This window comes from Lissotriton helveticus, chromosome 7 (genome assembly GCF_964261635.1).
Source record: "Lissotriton helveticus chromosome 7, aLisHel1.1, whole genome shotgun sequence".
Lineage (NCBI taxonomy): Eukaryota > Metazoa > Chordata > Amphibia > Caudata > Salamandridae > Lissotriton > Lissotriton helveticus.
The window spans coordinates 853,581,315-853,599,224 of record NC_136068.1 but is presented as its reverse complement, the minus strand read 5'-3'; positions in this window follow the sequence as shown (position 1 = coordinate 853,599,224).

Sequence of the window (17,910 nt, the reverse complement as noted above, 5' to 3'; positions counted from 1 at the left end):
CCTTCATATGTGTTCTTGATTTTAAATATGTAAGTTTCTACTTGATTGTCGTCACTTGAGAGGAAAAAAGTGCTGCGTCCAATATTTTTAGAGGATCGCTCTCCTGTGTGGGTAGAGGCACTAATCACTTTGGGCCTCATTTATGAAAAGTGACGCATCGCTGCGATGAGTCACTTTTCCTTGCGCCCTCCTTGCGACACCAATGGTGCATCATATTCACAGTATGACGCATGAACTCGCAAGGAGGTACAGATACGTCAGTATTTCTGACGTATCTGTAGGCGCAAAAATGACGCATTGCTGGAGCGTGTCACAAAAGTGACGTAACTCCAGCAATGGGTCATTTTACATGGGCAAGTCTCATTTCAAATGTGCCTGCGTCAGTCTTATGCCTGCTATGAGGCAGGCGTACGATATTGACGCATTTGCGTCCTAGAAGTGGCGCAGTGAAATCTTATAGATTTCCCTGCGTCACTTCTCCAACCCTTTCTTGCGTCGCATGAACCCGCATATATTATACCTGGCGCAGGTATAATGTGACGCATCTACCTAGATGCGTCACTTTGTGAATATGGTGCAACAAGGCTCATTTTTTACGGTGCTAGTGCATCACAAAAAGTGACACACCGGCGGCGCAAAAGTGACACAAGGGCTCATAAATAAGCCCCTATATTGTTAATGAAATTACTTGAGATTGGAGAATTCTTAGCTAATTACATCAAGAATCACTCATTAGGCGGCATGCACTTTATGTTATCTCTTTGAATTTTCTAGTCCTTTAATCATTGTACTACATCGAGCTGGAGAACTAATGTTTTTTATGAAATTATTAATAAAATATTTTTGGGGTATTTTCGTAAACTGGATGTCTTTTATAGAGACTTTGCTCTTTTCTATAATGGTTTGTTTTTGTTTACTGGAGAATGGTGTCTTTATTAACTGAAAATGTTTTAATGCATTGGGTTGCTTGGAAGTCTGTGATATGTGTATTTGAGGATATATTTCTGTTAGTCACAGCCATAGAAATTAAATAAGTCGATTACGAATGAATGTGTGGCAGTTCATAGTTCAACCTGCCCACGTATGGTGTTGCACGTGAACAAAGCCTTGGTCAGCACGAATGTTCCTGCGCTACATGAATATGCAAGTGTCTGGTGCATGCCTGGGTGATGCATATTTAGGAAGGTGTCAGCAGAGCAGTTTTTTTCTATGCACTTCTTATATTGTGGATGCTGTGTTTGAAAATTGGTGACCGTCTCACTGCGCAAACACGCAGAGCACATATTTACACTGATGTGAACAATTTTTCCTGAACGAATTTCCATATAGTACTAATTGCTCCCGTTAGGATGCATGCTTCTAAATTTTACTTGGAAAATGTTCACTTCCGATACGGACTGTCTTCACTGAGTGAGCACATGGGTTGGGTACTTCATGCGTGTTCGGGATCCAAGCAAGACCTGCAACATTCAGTGAGTAAATCCAGAGAATGGAAAGTACCAAAGTTTGAGACATTGTAGTGATCGCCCCCCTTCATAGGGTGTCCCCATCTTCCTTAGTGATACCTCTCTGTCAACTTTAAATTATCTGTTTTGGTATACCATAGCTACACGAGTAGCAGTTCCCAAGCAGGGTCAGACTGAAGGTACCGTGGTCTAGGCCTACTTAGTAAAAAAGGACCGATTGGAGTGTGACAGTCATCAATTATCTTCTTCTGGTAATCCCTGACAACTAGTGTTAACGATTTATATGGCAAACCGTCTACTTACAATAAATTAAACAATAAACATGCCTAATTATATTGTGCGCTCACAACCTGCAAGTCGCCACCCCCACTGAGAATACTCGTAAGGAGAGAGACAACTTCGATTGATTATGGTTTAGCCAAGGCGTAGCCCTTTACCTTTATTCACACAGCATCAGTGAGAAAGAGAGCCATAGCTAAGCAGATATAATGGATATGAGAATACAGTACATAAGATCAGCAAAAGATTAAAGAAACAAAATAGTGCAAGCAATAATTACAAGCAAGACAATAATTGTCTCCGCTTTCCATTAGAGCCCAACACTTCAGAATGCATAGTGCCAGAAGGACCCTAATCTTTAACCATCACCCTTGACCTTGAGAGAGTGCAAACTGACCTAAATGTATGAGTGCATCACACTTACCCGTAGTAAGCACAAATCATGAGGAGAAATGCCATGAGTGCTAATAGTATCTGCAATTATATTCTGAATGTATAGCTAATGTAAAGATTTAAGTAGAAGTGGAACAAATATAGAAATGTGTGACACTATATGATTTTATTAGATGTGATTATTCCTGAATCTATGTCGTGTAGCTGCTAAAATGTAAGATGGCATGTGGTTAAACGCAGAATGTGGTAGGCCTCAGGGCCAGAGCTAGAAGGTGTTTCTTTTCACGACATAGATTGCACTAATGTTTTGGCTATTGCATTAATGGGCCATGATTTATAGATGTGTTTACTGAATAATAGAATAAGAGTATTAACATGCTTTAATTAATGAAGAAGTTGAAGGCTATAATCATTATGAGAAATGCTGTAGGCCTGAAATGTTTTAACATTGATTTACACGTACATGTCTGGGCCGAGAAATGTTGCAGACCTTTTTGGAAGTCTATGAGAGTTGGGTTCTTGGCTGCAGATGTCTGTCTGCAAGAGAAAGGGAGGATCCGATTATAAATAATATGAATAGAGGTCTGTTCAAGTAGACGGCCCAGACATGGAGGAGGGTTCTGGAATGTTTAAGGGGTATCAGCGGGCCGGAGAAGAGTCTGAGAAGCAAGGTCAACTCCAACGTATGAGGCCCAATACAAAGCAGCATGGAAAAAGCCAGAAGCTACACCACGTGAGGGGCGTCTCATGAGGGGCGTCTCAAATGTTGTTGACTGTTTTGTATTAGGGACAGCACCCCTGGGTGGAGTTAGAGCAGATGCCTGAGGACCCTTTAGAGAGCGGATGGGTAGGCAGAGAGGGGTCATGACTGGAGAACTATAGGTTTTCACCAAGAGACTTAGAGTGAGTGACTTCCCTTGGGGGTCATTCACTGCTGACACCTTTGTTAGGTTGGGATTTGGTTAAGTAGGGATACCATCTAGAGCAGGGTAGGGACAGCCTAACCTGTGTGTTTTCCTCCAACTTAAATGAAGGAGAGATATGCGTCAATGCTGATAGCTTTATTATTCTTAGAACTTGTATTGGTAATTTCCGTTGCTCGTCTGAGGGCTTTCAGAGAGCACATGTATGTAGTTGGACCTGTGTATCTCGTGAATCTCATTCTGAGATGCCTGTATTTGCAGCTTATCCTATCCTTACAATAAACTTTTGAAAGCTAGAAGTTGTTTGTGATCTTTGGAGCGGGGTCCTTTATTGGGTGAACTAACTTGTTAAGAGGTGCACTTTCTTTCCTTAAAGACAGGCAACAAAGGTTCAGTCGACCAGATCGGGGTTTAGATCAATAGTGATAAGGTATCGATCAAAATCTGGCCCTTCCAGTTGGTAGCTATAGAGGATGGTTGCCTTCTTGAGGACGGTGACCTAGGCCAGGTTAGCTTACCCCAAGGCCCCTAGAAATCGATGATCGGAAGAACCGCCCGCTGAAGAAGATCCGGATGACGTGAGACAGAAAAAGCAGCAGTATCGGTCGAGAGTGAGTATAAAGGGTCATGCGTGTTAGATTGCGGTGTTTTTGTATTGTATCTATGTTGTAATGTCTGGCGGAGTTGAATGTCTGTAGAGTGACTGTGGAACAGGTTGTGAGCGCGCGCAACCGGTGGAAATCTTAAGTTCAAGGAGAGCTTAAGTGGTTCGGGTGTATCGGACACCCAGAGTAATTGTCAAATAGTGTGAAGGGGGTCATGAGGTACCATTGATCACCCGAAAGACCGAGATAGGGGGAACGTAAGAGTGAGTGCGTGAGTAACGGACGCTGGTCGGAGGTTACTGTGTGTGTAAGCAACCTATCAGAGAGACGATAGACATTTCGTCAGTTGTGTTGACAATTACATATAGACTGTGGACGTACAGTCGAGGGAAGTGACCGCTTGGTCGGAAGTAGTCATTTTTCGGTGTATGAATGGGACGCATGCATGACCGGGAGACGAGTTGAGAAAGGAGGGGTGCTGCTGCGAAGCGGAGAAAAGTGACGTCAGGAAGTGTCGCGACGTGATTGGCCGACAGGAGAAAGACCGCGCTGTGATAGGCCAGCTAGCAAAGACGTCAGAAAGTGTCGCGACGTGATTGGCCGACCGGAGAAAGACCGCGCTGCGATAGGCCAAGTTAGCAAAGCCGCGACAGGATTGGTGGATTGTCATCAGGAAGTAAACAGAGTAGCGAGGCTGGATATTGTGCGCATAATTATGAAGTGTTTTAAATGGCTGAGAGCGGTGTTTAAAAAAGAGAAGCGGGGATCGTATGAAGGGGAAGAAGCCCCGCCGGAGGGTACGCCGGCTCGTTACATGGCAGTGAATGTTGGGTTGCATACGATCCTTTGGATATCAGAGTGGAGTAAGATTACGGAAGGAAATGAGGAACTGACGTTCCCGAAGTATGGGACGTTCAGATTAGAGGTGTTACATCGATTAAAATCAGTCATGACCTCAATGAGACCCTTGCCTAGACCGACCCAGTTTGAAGCCCTTGATGCATGGATTAGGGCAGCGCATGAAAAAAATATGAACAGACGACAAGAAAGGGTGAAACGATCGGTAAGGGCAGTGCAGGATGCCAGGTGGGATGCGGATGCTAAAAGATGGAGAGTGCATAACATGGAAGTAAATAAACTGTACCCAGTGTTAGAGGTGCCCGGTAATAAAAGCCCCCTAGAAGAAGATGATGAGAGCGAAACAGAGGACAGCCTGATAAACAGATTATTGACAGACAGGCCACCCCCGTATAATAGAGCAGGGGGGGAGGTCGAGCATAGTGAAAGAGAAAAGGGGGGCAATGCAGGAGAGCATGGACCGCTTCCCAGTTCAGAGTGGGATCCTGAGGCAAAGAAAGAGCTGTCCCAGCCTAGTCAGGTGCAACAGGTAGTCGGGAGGTTTGTGGTACAAAGAGCGCCGGAAACGGAGTGCGCCACATCCTACGGATTACCAGCTGCACTACAGGTACCTGTTACCATAGGTCCTATAGTATCGATATATGACCCAGAGAGAGCAAGAGGGGAAGAACGGGTACGGAAGGACAGAGAAAGAGCAGGGACGGCAAGGAGGAACGATACGATTAATTCCCCAAGTCAGATGCCGATACCAAGAGAGTGGAGCACCCCGATGCACACAGCAGGGGATCCAGGAGGGGACCCTGGGGGCCCTAGATGGCCAGTGGATCTGAGGGGATCTGGACGAAAATCCTTTCAAGAGCTAAATGAGTACATGAAGAAGTGGGATGAGGCAGTGGAGGCTCACAAGAGCATCATAGCTGCAGAAGCTGAAAGGGAAAGTCAGGACAGCAGAGCTCGGACTCACTGCGGGGCTGGGGAGAGCAGCCCGGAGTGGGACTGTAGAGAGAGAGATAGTAGGGGAGTCACCCATTGGGCCCGGAGTGGAGATAGAACAGACCTGGAAAACGGGGGCCCCGGGAGTGGAGGGGTGGCGTGCCCAATACTCAGTGAAGGGGAGAGGAGAGCGCAAGAGTACAGAAACAGCTTTAAGTGTCCACACTGTGTGCCCGGCACCAGAGAACAGAATGGGAGTTGTGAGAGGTCGCACCATAGTCCCTGTGATGACGGAAATGAGCGCAGCCCAGGGAATATGGGGAACCAGGAAGGATCGTATCGGATACTGAGCGATACTAGGCAAAGGGAGAGTAGCGACCAGAGGGAAAATAACAGAGAGGCGTACGGTGAAAGGAGAGAAGAAGGAGAGAGTGGGCAGAGCAAGAGTGGGGGTAACAGGCCCGTGTTCCATCACCTTCCAAGATCGGATGGCCGAGCATGGGACCTGGAGAGATGGGAGCAAGGGAGAGCACTCATTAACTCTCCCGAGCCCAAACGTAGAGCTCGAAGTTGGGATGGTAGGGAGACCAGTGAGCCCCCTTCGAAAGACATATTGCGAGCTGAGATAAAAGCTAAGAGACTCGATGTCGCCAGCTTAAGGTCAGACCTGGATGACATGATAGATGGTACCCTGCCTTTAGAAAGAATGGAAATGTATGAGCAGGATGAAATACTGTATATGGCAAAGGACATCACTCGAAAGGCGAGAGCAATCCATGAGAAGTTAGTCGAACTAGCAGGCAAATATATGGTGGACCTGTCAAGAACCAAAGCATTACAGGGTAACCACAGGCTACATTACACAGATCGAGACCTAGATGAGAGGAGAACGATTGGGCTGAAAACGCACATAAGGGAACTGATCACTGGAATAAGGACATGGAGGGCACTAGATAAGTGGGAAGAGAGGTGGTCCAAGAAAGGGACCGTCAGGAGAAGCACGCTTGGTATGACACCAGGAGGGCTGCAGGGAATAGAAGCATACCCTTTGCGTGAAGTCGCCAATGGGAACTATGTGCATGTCCCTTGGAGTAGGGGAGATTTAGCTGCTTTTACCACCTCCTTCCCCAAATTGCGGGAAAACCCAGTGGAGTGGTACAAGCAAGTCGAGAGATTTGTAAAAATCTCAAAGGTCCTATGGATAGATCTGAACACGCTGTTCGACATTGTAGTACCAGGAGATCTGTGGACAGCATGCAAGGTTAGCGCTGAGTGGCCCACAACGGAGCCGGAGAGAGATGCTAAGACTAATGGGCCGTCCGAGATTGTGATGGCAAAATTCGAGAGAGTGATGACTTGGCTGAAAGAGAAAGTGCCAATGCAAGACATAGATTGGGTCAGAATAGACCGAACCAGACAGGAACCCAAAGAGACCGTCCACGAATATTACGAGAGATTGCTGAAGGCGTTTAAACAGTATAGCGGCCTGGATGTAATGGATCCAAAAGACATAGGGCAATTCGTGTCCAAGTTCGTCCTGGGACTGAGACCGGATATTAGTTTAATGATTCAGCAACACTCGATTTGTTGGCAAAGTAAACCCCTAGACGAAATACTGAGGTATGCCAGGTACTGCTGTGATGAGATAGACTCCAAGGCTAAGAAACTAAAAGAAAAATTGATGGTGGTACAGATGCAGGCAGCAGGGAAGGGGGGACAGCAGCAACAGCAGCAAGGAACAGGTACAGGAGGAAAGAAGCAGTACAGTCAGAACAAGGGCAATGAGGAGAGTTCCACCTTTAGACCCAGAATAGACATAGCTGCCTTGAAGAAAACGACAAGGTGCCACCAGTGTAACGAGGTGGGGCATTGGAAACGCGAGTGTCCCTACAATGTAGAGATAGGAGAACAAGAGGAAGAGGAGGAAGAGGTCCAGAGAGCGCCTACGAGAGGGGTGACGCCATACCAGGGAAAGGTGCTCAAAGGGGGGGGGGCTCCTCCCCGAGCCCAGTTCCCGCAACCTCCTCGAGTAGGGACTATGGGTAAGACCTATAGACAGATGCCCCTGTTTGTAGAAGGAGAAGAGTGCTATTATGTGGACCCATTAACCGGACAGAGAGTGGAAAGAGAAGACTGCACCCTCGGGGCAGCCTTGGAGGTGGACCAGAGGGGACCCTATGTCGAAGCAGAAGTAGCAGGGTGCCCCACGACATTTCTGGTGGACACAGGAGCCACTAGGTCCACGATCAGATCAGCTGCAGTTCCAGACCTGCCCATGTCTGGAGAGACCATACAAGTGGTGGGGGTCGCAAACAGGAGAATAACCAGCCAATTGACAGAACCAGTACAGGTGAAAATAGGGAAGTACAGCGATGAGCACCAGTTTGTGGTTTGCGATTCAAGTCCTGTGTGTCTGCTAGGTAGAGACCTGTTGTGTAAATTGAATTGTACAATATACTGTACACCTCAGGGAGTGGAGGTATTGACCAATGATGATGACGCAGACTTCAAAGTTGCAAACTCAAGAATATGCGTGGAGCTGTACCCTACTTTGACAGTAGATGAGCTCCCCTGGGACTTGAGAGAGACAGTGGCACCAGAAGTATGGGACTTCACTGGGGAAGAGATTGGATTGGTCAAAGGGGTGGACCCAGTGAAAATTGTAGTGAAACCGCATGCTGAGTTCCCAAGAACACCCCAATATAAATTGACTCCAGAAACGATTGCAGGCATAAAACCCGTGATCGAGTCCATGATTAAACAGGGAATACTGAAAGAAATCGTGGGTAGTCCATGCAACTCCCCGATTATGGGTCTGCAGAAACCAAATGGGAAATTCAGGATAGTGCAGGACCTTCGAAAGATTAATAACATAGTCGTTTCGTGTTGTCCAGTGGTACCGAATCCATCAGTGATACTGTTTCAGATTCCATTCCAAGCTGAGTGGTTCACTGTGATTGATCTTTGTCAGGCTTTCTTTTCGATCCCTCTGGACGAAGAAAGCCATTTTCTTTTCGCATTTAAGCTGGAAAATCGCGTCCTAACATGGTGTCGTATTCCTCAGGGGTATACAGAGAGCCCATCGATCTTTAACCAGCTTTTGAAGAAAAATCTTGAAAGTCTAGTGCTGCCCCAGAAGTCAGTTCTGGTCCAGTACATAGACGACCTCCTTGTGGCGTCAGAAACAGAAGAAGCTTGCAGGGAGGACTCCATTGCTTTGTTAAATCACCTAGCTGCCAATGGGCACAAGGTGTCCCCGGGAAAGTTGCAGTACTGCCTGACAGAAGTGCAGTACTTGGGACACAGAATAGAGAAAGGCAAACGAAAGGTGTCTCCAGACAGGATAGAGGCGATCATGAAAATGAATGCGCCTAAGACACAGAGAGAGGTTAGGATGTTCCTAGGGATGGTGGGTTATTGCCGACAGTGGATCGCGAACTTTTCACTGAAAGCAAAGCCCTTGCAAAAACTGACGCATAAGGAGGTGAGCGATCCGGTACCATGGGACAAAGACTGTTTGATGGCATTCTTACAGCTGAGAGAGGACCTGTGTCGTGCTCCGGCATTGGGAATGCCTGATTACAATAAACCATTTTTGCTTTACTGTTGTGAGAGAGAAGGTTGCGCGTTGTCTGTGTTAGTCCAAATCCATGGGAATGCCCGTAGACCAGTTGCTTATTTTTCGGCTACCTTAGACCCAGTAGCCGCAGCGTTGCCCGGATGTCTCAAATCCGTTGCTGCAACGGGTGTCAGCATTGAGAGATGTGAAAATATCGTCATGGGGCACCCGTTAGAGGTGTGCGTGCCCCATTCTGTTGAACTGTTGATGACCAGGACCAAAACACAGCATCTGACCAACAGCAGGCTCACACGCTATGAGCAAGTTATTCTTGCTGCAGAGAATGTGACCCTCAAGAGATGCTCTGTTTTGAACCCTGCCACCTTGATGCCACTCCCAAATGATATCGAGGATGATGATGAATGTACAGACCATGACTGCCTCGATGTGACTGAACTATGCACCAAACCCAGACCCGACATCGTAGATGAGCCACTGACCGACCCAGATGAAATTTTCTTTGTCGATGGCTCATGTGTAAGAGACGAAGTTGGGCAGTTGAGAGCAGCTTACGCTGTTTGTACAATTACTGGAGTTGTAGAAGCTGGGTGCCTGGAAGGAGTACACTCCGCTCAGGTAGCTGAGATTATTGCCTTGACACGTGCTTGCTTGGCAAGCAATCAAATTCGAGTCACCATATACACCGACAGCCAATATGGTTATGGGGTGGTTCATGATTACGGGCAGTTATGGTCTCAAAGAGGGTTCATGACCTCTTCAGGCTCTCCCATTCGCAATGGAGAGTTTGTGCGCCTGTTGTTAGAGGCGTTGCAATGCCCAGCAGGTATCGCAGTTGTAAAGTGCACCGCACATACCAGAAATGAGGACTTCGTCTCGAAAGGCAATAGATATGCCGACGAAGTCGCGCGGTATTGCGCGGAACAAGGGTACTCTTTCACAGAGGTGGAAGTGGGTGGAATAAATGTAAGGACTGAATTAGCCATGATATTGGAAACTGTTGATACTTGGGACGAATTGGCAAACATGCAAGAAAATGCTCCTGATTTTGAAAAAGAAACATGGGAAAAGGCAGGATGTGTAATGGGGGAGTCCCATTTTTGGGTCTCAGCAGATGGCAGAGCAGTGTTGCCAAATGAGATGGTGAGCCCAATGGCCAGACACATACATGGTCCCGTACACCTAGGGAGAGACGCTATGCTGAGAGTGTTTAGACAGACTTGGTACAATCCTAAGTTTAGAATAGCAGCAGAAGCAGTGTGCCAGCGTTGTGTGACCTGTCAGCAGCTGAACGTAGGAAAAAGAACACCAGTTGCACTGAGTCACATAGGAAGGTCTGGAGGTCCATTCAATCGAATGCAGATAGATTTCATTGAAATGCCGAGATGCAACCGCCTCCGCTATGTCCTGGTGGTTGTCTGTGTGTTCTCCAGATGGGTTGAGGCATACCCTACACGTAGGTGCGACACCCTCACAGTGGCCAAGTTACTGCTTAGGGAACTCATTCCGCGCTTCGGGGTGCCGGCCTCTTTGGAATCAGATAGGGGAACGCATTTCAACAGCGAGCTTGTGAAGATGATTTGTGCAGCTCTGAATATCGATCAGAAGTTGCATTGTAGTTACCGACCAGAAGCCTCAGGAATTGTGGAGCAGATCAATGGCACGATCAAAGCCCGAATTGCAAAGGTGTGCTCCTCAACGACCCTGAGTTGGCCTGACGCCCTGCCATTGGTCCTCATGAGCCTTCGTAGTACCCCAGACAGAAGAACGGGGTTGTCACCACATGAGGTGTTAATGGGGAGAGCAATGAGGCTGCCATCTGTCCCAACGACTGCACTGTTAAATATCACAGATGATATGATCCTGGACTATTGTAAGGGGCTGTCTGACGCCATTCATTCTGTGTCCCTTCAGGTGCAGGCTGCCGAGGTTCCATCGTGCCAGGGCCCGTGCCATGACCTGTATCCTGGGGACTGGGTCCTGGTGAAAAAACATGTGAGAAGAAGCTGCTTGGATGTTCGTTGGCGTGGGCCCTTCCAGATCATCTTGATTGCGAATACGGCTGTGAAGGTGGGAGGCCTGCCCAATTGGATCCACGCATCACATACGCGAAGGGTTCCAGCACCTCGGGAAGAAACAGCTCCTCTCTCGGATAGACGTCCAGCAGAGGACCGAGAAGCCATAGAGGGGGCTAGCCAAGCTGAAGAGGTGCCAGCGGAAGCAGGGAACGAGTCTGACCAAGCTGAGGACGGTCAGTACAACAGCGAAACAGACGACGCCACAGAAGGAGAAAGTAGCTGGGAGTACGAGTCAGACACTGACAGGTCTGACAGAGAGCGAGAACAGACAAGAAGGAGAAGGAGTAGAAGGGCACGTGGAGAAGCTAATTGGCCGCAAAGAAGGAGCTCTAGCCTGAGGTCAACTCCAGAGGTAACCCTTCCTCCGATATCAGAAGATTCAGACCCGGAAGAAGGTGCTCAGGGCGCTGAAGCACCGGACCGAAGAAGGTCAAGAAGAGTGCGTGTGCCTAACAGAAGATACTCCACACCTGAGTGGACATATCTGGCGACAAATGTCTTTGAAACAGGAGACAGGGAGGATTCGAGCGGTGGTGGTGTCCAGTTCTGAGCCCATCGTCACCGTGGAAATACGACTGTTGGTACCCGGAGTCGAACAAGAAGGGTCACTAACATTCATGCTCCCCAGACCTCCCCGCCTCAGCAAGTTAAAACATATGTTTCTTTCAGAATTGCAATTCCCCGACTTTGGTACAACGATAACAGCCCATGAAGAGCACAATCTTCGTTTGGAAATACTGAACTTTGCTATCGAAGCTGCAGGCACAAACTTGATAGTAGATGCTTAAAGGACTTTGTAAATAAAGCGAGCAGAAACAAAGAAGATTACCTAGCGCCCAGGAAGCAGAGAATATTAGGGAACTTCCCTTGAGTTGATGGAGAAGGGCTAGGGTTGTCTTTATTGAACTGTTAAAGGACTTTTGCGAAGAAGGTTGTCAGCTTCCAGTTGTGTGGATTCTAAAGACAAAAGGAGTAAAAAGAGACTGTAAAGGAACGAGAAGAAAAGAACTTTGTGTCAAGATAAGAGAGAGCCATATTGTCTGACGAAATGGAAGCCGGCACCCAGAACCGCAGAGCTAAATGTATAATAGGTACACTAATAGTAGGAGTGATAATATTAATAGCTTTAGTGGTAACAATTTCTTATGTACAGGGACATGAGGAAGAGGTGAAGGTAACTGATGTGAAATCTGTAGAAACGCTTACACCCACTGTTGCTGGTGAGAAAAGGGAAAACACTCAAAAGAAAGCGTTATTAGCTGCAGAAGCCCGCAGGTTACACGTAGATGAGTCCCAAGGAGACTTTAGGTCAAATGCTTATGCTAAACTCTTATATGAATACGTGGATGCCATGGAGGTTAAGGACTGTTACGTCTGCATGCAGTTGCCGGCGTCTGTAGATGAAGGCATTAGATATCATCACCTCCCGCTGACATATGGCATTACATGTAGCTTATTGCTTAGTATATTTTATGAGAGAGATAGTTTTGAATACTATTTCTCCAACTATGATTCAGTGTTGCCAGAAGTCCCAAATTATAAGCAGATGAACAAATGGGACTACTGGAAGAGTGAAGACAGATTGGCCAAGTTCTTCATTCCTTGGATTACCTTAGATACTTCACATGCCCGTAGAAATAATCTGACATGCAAAGTGTCAGAAGTCGAGAAGAAGTTCATAGGGCAGGTGGATGATCGTTACAGGAGACAAAAGATTTTGAAAAAATCAGGACAATGGAAAACAGATTGGACCGAGGAAGAGAAGGCACACAAGAGAAAGGGTAGTAGTGGTCCAATAGCTTTAGATAAGACGCAGAGAGGAAAGCTATGTCTTCACCGAGCCAAAACGTATTATGAAAATGTATACGTGGGAGAAGTCGACTGTGAACATGCTTTCAATATAGAGTACTATACTAAGGATTTCCTGAAGGGAATGCAAGTGATTCCAAATGTGTATTTTGTATGTGGAAGAAATGCCTACGTGAGACTACCTGACAACTGGTATGGATCATGTTACCTAGCAATTGTCTTCCCCAAAATATATCATGCACAAGACTTAGTGATCATCGAGGGCAAGACATCATCGAGGGGAAGGAGAGATGTAGGAGATGCAGAAATGGTTGGAGATGTCTTTGGAGCTATGTTCCCTCTTTTGGGAGTAATCCTTAATGATGTTAAAATTAGACGACTGGCAACAGTCGTCGACAGGTTGTCTGCCAGCACTGCTCAGTCCTTAATGCTGGTAGAAGGAGAGATGCAATCGATAAGGGCTATGGTTCTTCAGAACCGTCTTGCGTTAGATGTCCTACTAGCAAAAGAGGGCGGAGTCTGTAAGGCTTTGAAGGTCCAGGAATGTTGTACTTACATTCCAGACAATTCGAAGCCCCTTGAGAAAGTTATTAGGAACATAACTGATATTCACAAGGAGATCGAAGACTTGAGTAGAGAAAATGTCTGGGAAAAGGTGGGCCACGGAATGAGTGAAGTTGGAGGGTGGATCTCCACCTTAGGCAAAAGCTTTGTGTGGTATATCCTAAAACCTATCATCATAATATTGATCTGTGGGATCATATTGTGGGGATTGGTGAGGGTATTCAAATGGTACAGAGCAAGAAGGTCAGAAAGGGCCCAAAGAGAGCAGCTGCAGAGATTGGCTGCCATACAAGATAATCAGTACAGGAGTCTGAGGGCTCTGGAAGCGCAGAGACAAGTTATGCTAGCAATAACTGCAGTTTAAATGTTAGTGATGACCCCGAGAGGTCATCAAAGGGGGGAACTGAGAGAGCGCAAACTGACCTAAATGTATGAGTGCATCACACTTACCCGTAGTAAGCACAAATCATGAGGAGAAATGCCATGAGTGCTAATAGTATCTGCAATTATATTCTGAATGTATAGCTAATGTAAAGATTTAAGTAGAAGTGGAACAAATATAGAAATGTGTGACACTATATGATTTTATTAGATGTGATTATTCCTGAATCTATGTCGTGTAGCTGCTAAAATGTAAGATGGCATGTGGTTAAACGCAGAATGTGGTAGGCCTCAGGGCCAGAGCTAGAAGGTGTTTCTTTTCACGACATAGATTGCACTAATGTTTTGGCTATTGCATTAATGGGCCATGATTTATAGATGTGTTTACTGAATAATAGAATAAGAGTATTAACATGCTTTAATTAATGAAGAAGTTGAAGGCTATAATCATTATGAGAAATGCTGTAGGCCTGAAATGTTTTAACATTGATTTACACGTACATGTCTGGGCCGAGAAATGTTGCAGACCTTTTTGGAAGTCTATGAGAGTTGGGTTCTTGGCTGCAGATGTCTGTCTGCAAGAGAAAGGGAGGATCCGATTATAAATAATATGAATAGAGGTCTGTTCAAGTAGACGGCCCAGACATGGAGGAGGGTTCTGGAATGTTTAAGGGGTATCAGCGGGCCGGAGAAGAGTCTGAGAAGCAAGGTCAACTCCAACGTATGAGGCCCAATACAAAGCAGCATGGAAAAAGCCAGAAGCTACACCACGTGAGGGGCGTCTCATGAGGGGCGTCTCAAATGTTGTTGACTGTTTTGTATTAGGGACAGCACCCCTGGGTGGAGTTAGAGCAGATGCCTGAGGACCCTTTAGAGAGCGGATGGGTAGGCAGAGAGGGGTCATGACTGGAGAACTATAGGTTTTCACCAAGAGACTTAGAGTGAGTGACTTCCCTTGGGGGTCATTCACTGCTGACACCTTTGTTAGGTTGGGATTTGGTTAAGTAGGGATACCATCTAGAGCAGGGTAGGGACAGCCTAACCTGTGTGTTTTCCTCCAACTTAAATGAAGGAGAGATATGCGTCAATGCTGATAGCTTTATTATTCTTAGAACTTGTATTGGTAATTTCCGTTGCTCGTCTGAGGGCTTTCAGAGAGCACATGTATGTAGTTGGACCTGTGTATCTCGTGAATCTCATTCTGAGATGCCTGTATTTGCAGCTTATCCTATCCTTACAATAAACTTTTGAAAGCTAGAAGTTGTTTGTGATCTTTGGAGCGGGGTCCTTTATTGGGTGAACTAACTTGTTAAGAGGTGCACTTTCTTTCCTTAAAGACAGGCAACAAAGGTTCAGTCGACCAGATCGGGGTTTAGATCAATAGTGATAAGGTATCGATCAAAATCTGGCCCTTCCAACCTCAACCAAGGGCATTGTGGGGATTATTGGCAAGCATACTGTCTCTCGGAGGACTGGTTAATACTCCCAGTTCCATGCAATGACATACACCAGGGCACAATCTAGTGCTCCGTCCCTGCGGGGTTTCCGTCCCAAGGCAAATCCCCTAAAAAGTTCAACTCCAGGCATCCCGGGGTAGGGCAGAAAGGTCCCGGACCACCAGAAGGTCAGTACCCCCTCCTGCCAACCCAGTGCCCACACCTATCAACACCCCTCCACGGGGTCATCACAGAAAATCAGTCCAACTTTTTTGGGTAGCCCTCCTTTTTCTGCTGCTAGCAATTCCGAATTCCGCCTTGCAGGAGTGGGTGAGTGGGTGTCTGCTCCTGAACGCTGGATACTGGTGCATGGAGGAGGGGAAAGGATGCCGAACACTTGCCTCTCGACAATTTAAAGACTCAGTCCCAGTCGTCTCCCCATGACGTCAGCAAGATCCTCTTTGTGGCTAAGTAGAGGAAGAACTCTCCACCCTGGCTTCTTCTCGTGGAGCGTCCAATGGCCCCTCTGCTATTTTCAGGGGGCGGCTAGTCATAATATGATTGTACTTTATTTGCAGTTCCCACGTTGTTCTTTTAATATGTTGTATGCAACAATTACATGCTGGCATGAGGTGGCTTCCAAGTGCTCTAGATATAAATGTCAGAAATGTCAGTAGAAAGTGGTAGGCAGGTTGCCACAGCCAGCAAAGTGATCATTGTGCATCAAGGGGCCTGCACTTGAAGCAGTGCTCTCTTCTTGGAGGTCACTAAATCACTTGAGCTAACCTCAAGAAGCCACTGAAATGACAGGTCTTATATTCCAGTGAACTGATTGGGTCACAGACTCATTCAGATGAGGGTGCACTTTGGTTTGAGGATAGTCAGAGTTCAAAGGCCATGACCTAGGATTTGGTCTCTAAATTGCCCTTTAACATGGTTGTAGCCAATTTTGTCAATTTTATTCATTTGAAGTTGGTGCTAGGTACATGTGGGAGTGAGCCCTACCACCTGCATTCCTGTGCTGCTGTAACTATTTTCTTGTTAAAAGAGGGCCTCAGTGTGAATCCTTAAATATTCAAGTGACATAAAATCGTACTTCAAAACCTGGGGCCGCATCAACTAAACTGTTTGAAGTTGCAAAAACTCAGATTAGGTGCAAGTCACCACAAAAAACATTCACATGAGTCAAATCAACTTTAGGAGTCAAGATACTTTTACTGACCCCGAAAATGGAATGAATGCATAATCGCAATTTGGAAGGGGCATGTTCTAGGTTTTCCTTTCATACTGCAATTCGGTATCAGATATATTAATGGTTTCCAAACAGAATTTCGGTTGCAAACCAATGAAACGTTACAGACTTACTAGCAGGGGTGGTAATTGCTTCACAATATGTAAGGAGTCCAAAATAACTTTGAGGGTGAACGTTTTAGGTGAAGTAGGTAAACGTCCAAGGGCCACTGCCAACTTGAAATTATTTTTTAATTTTTTTTTAAGGAAATTGGGTTGCTGTTTTTTTTTAAGTTCACTGAATTTAAAAACAATCACAGGCTTAATGGCCTGCTTTCTCTTATTAGCCACCATCTATGAGACTGTGACCAGTTGGACTGACTTACAATCAGTGGCGGCCGGCACAGGTAAACGTGGTGAGGAGGGGCGAGAGTGGGGCAGGGTGGGATGGGGGGAAGTCGACAGACAACGGAATGGGTATAAATAAATACATAAATAATATCTATTCTGTCGTCTGTCGACTTCCCCCGTTGCGCCGTGCCCTGCCCCCTTTGCTTACCTGTGCCGACCGCCACTGTTTACAATGGGTGACCTACCTAGTGAATGTTATTTTGGAAGGTCAGATTGCAACTCTAGCCAATTTCTTAGTTTGCGAACCAACCTATTGGTCCCTAGGTCGGTTTTCGCAAAATAAGTTTTGGTCTAAAAAAGACTTGTCACATATTGAGATTTCTTTTTACCACCAGAACATTATTATTTATAGCCATTGATCTCTGATTCTTTCATCAGACCTCTAAGTTGTTGAATAGCAGAAGTCCAGAAGTGGGTACACTTAGGCAAACAATTTCCTAATTTTTGATGAAGTATTTTAATAATTGAAAACCAAAGTAATACCTACTTCCAGGCTATAATGTTTGCGATATCAGGTGACTGCCATAGGCAACCATTTTGTCGAAGACTGCTCATTTTGCTAACATCCCTCCCACAGTTGCATAGTTCTGTTCACATCCATGAGCAGGACTTCTTATGCACTTCTTTGACCCAGAACTTTGCAACACCATCTACCCACATATATCACAAAAAAGCAGTCGCAATGCAATAGTTCTCGCATTCGGGAGAGTTTAAGCTATTTGCATTGTAAATGACAATGCCTTTTATTTATCTGTTTTGATAATTAACACATACATAAAAGGCATTGAAATTTACAATGCCAATAGCTCAAACTCTTGTAAATGGGAGACCTATTTTATTTCAAAGAAGAAGCCACCATTGTGCTGGGGTGCTTGGAAAGTGAAGGAGCGCATGGCGCTCTGAATGTTGCAGTAACGCATGTTGTGCCTGCAGTAGTAGAAACTCATTAAAGAAATTAGTGCTTACA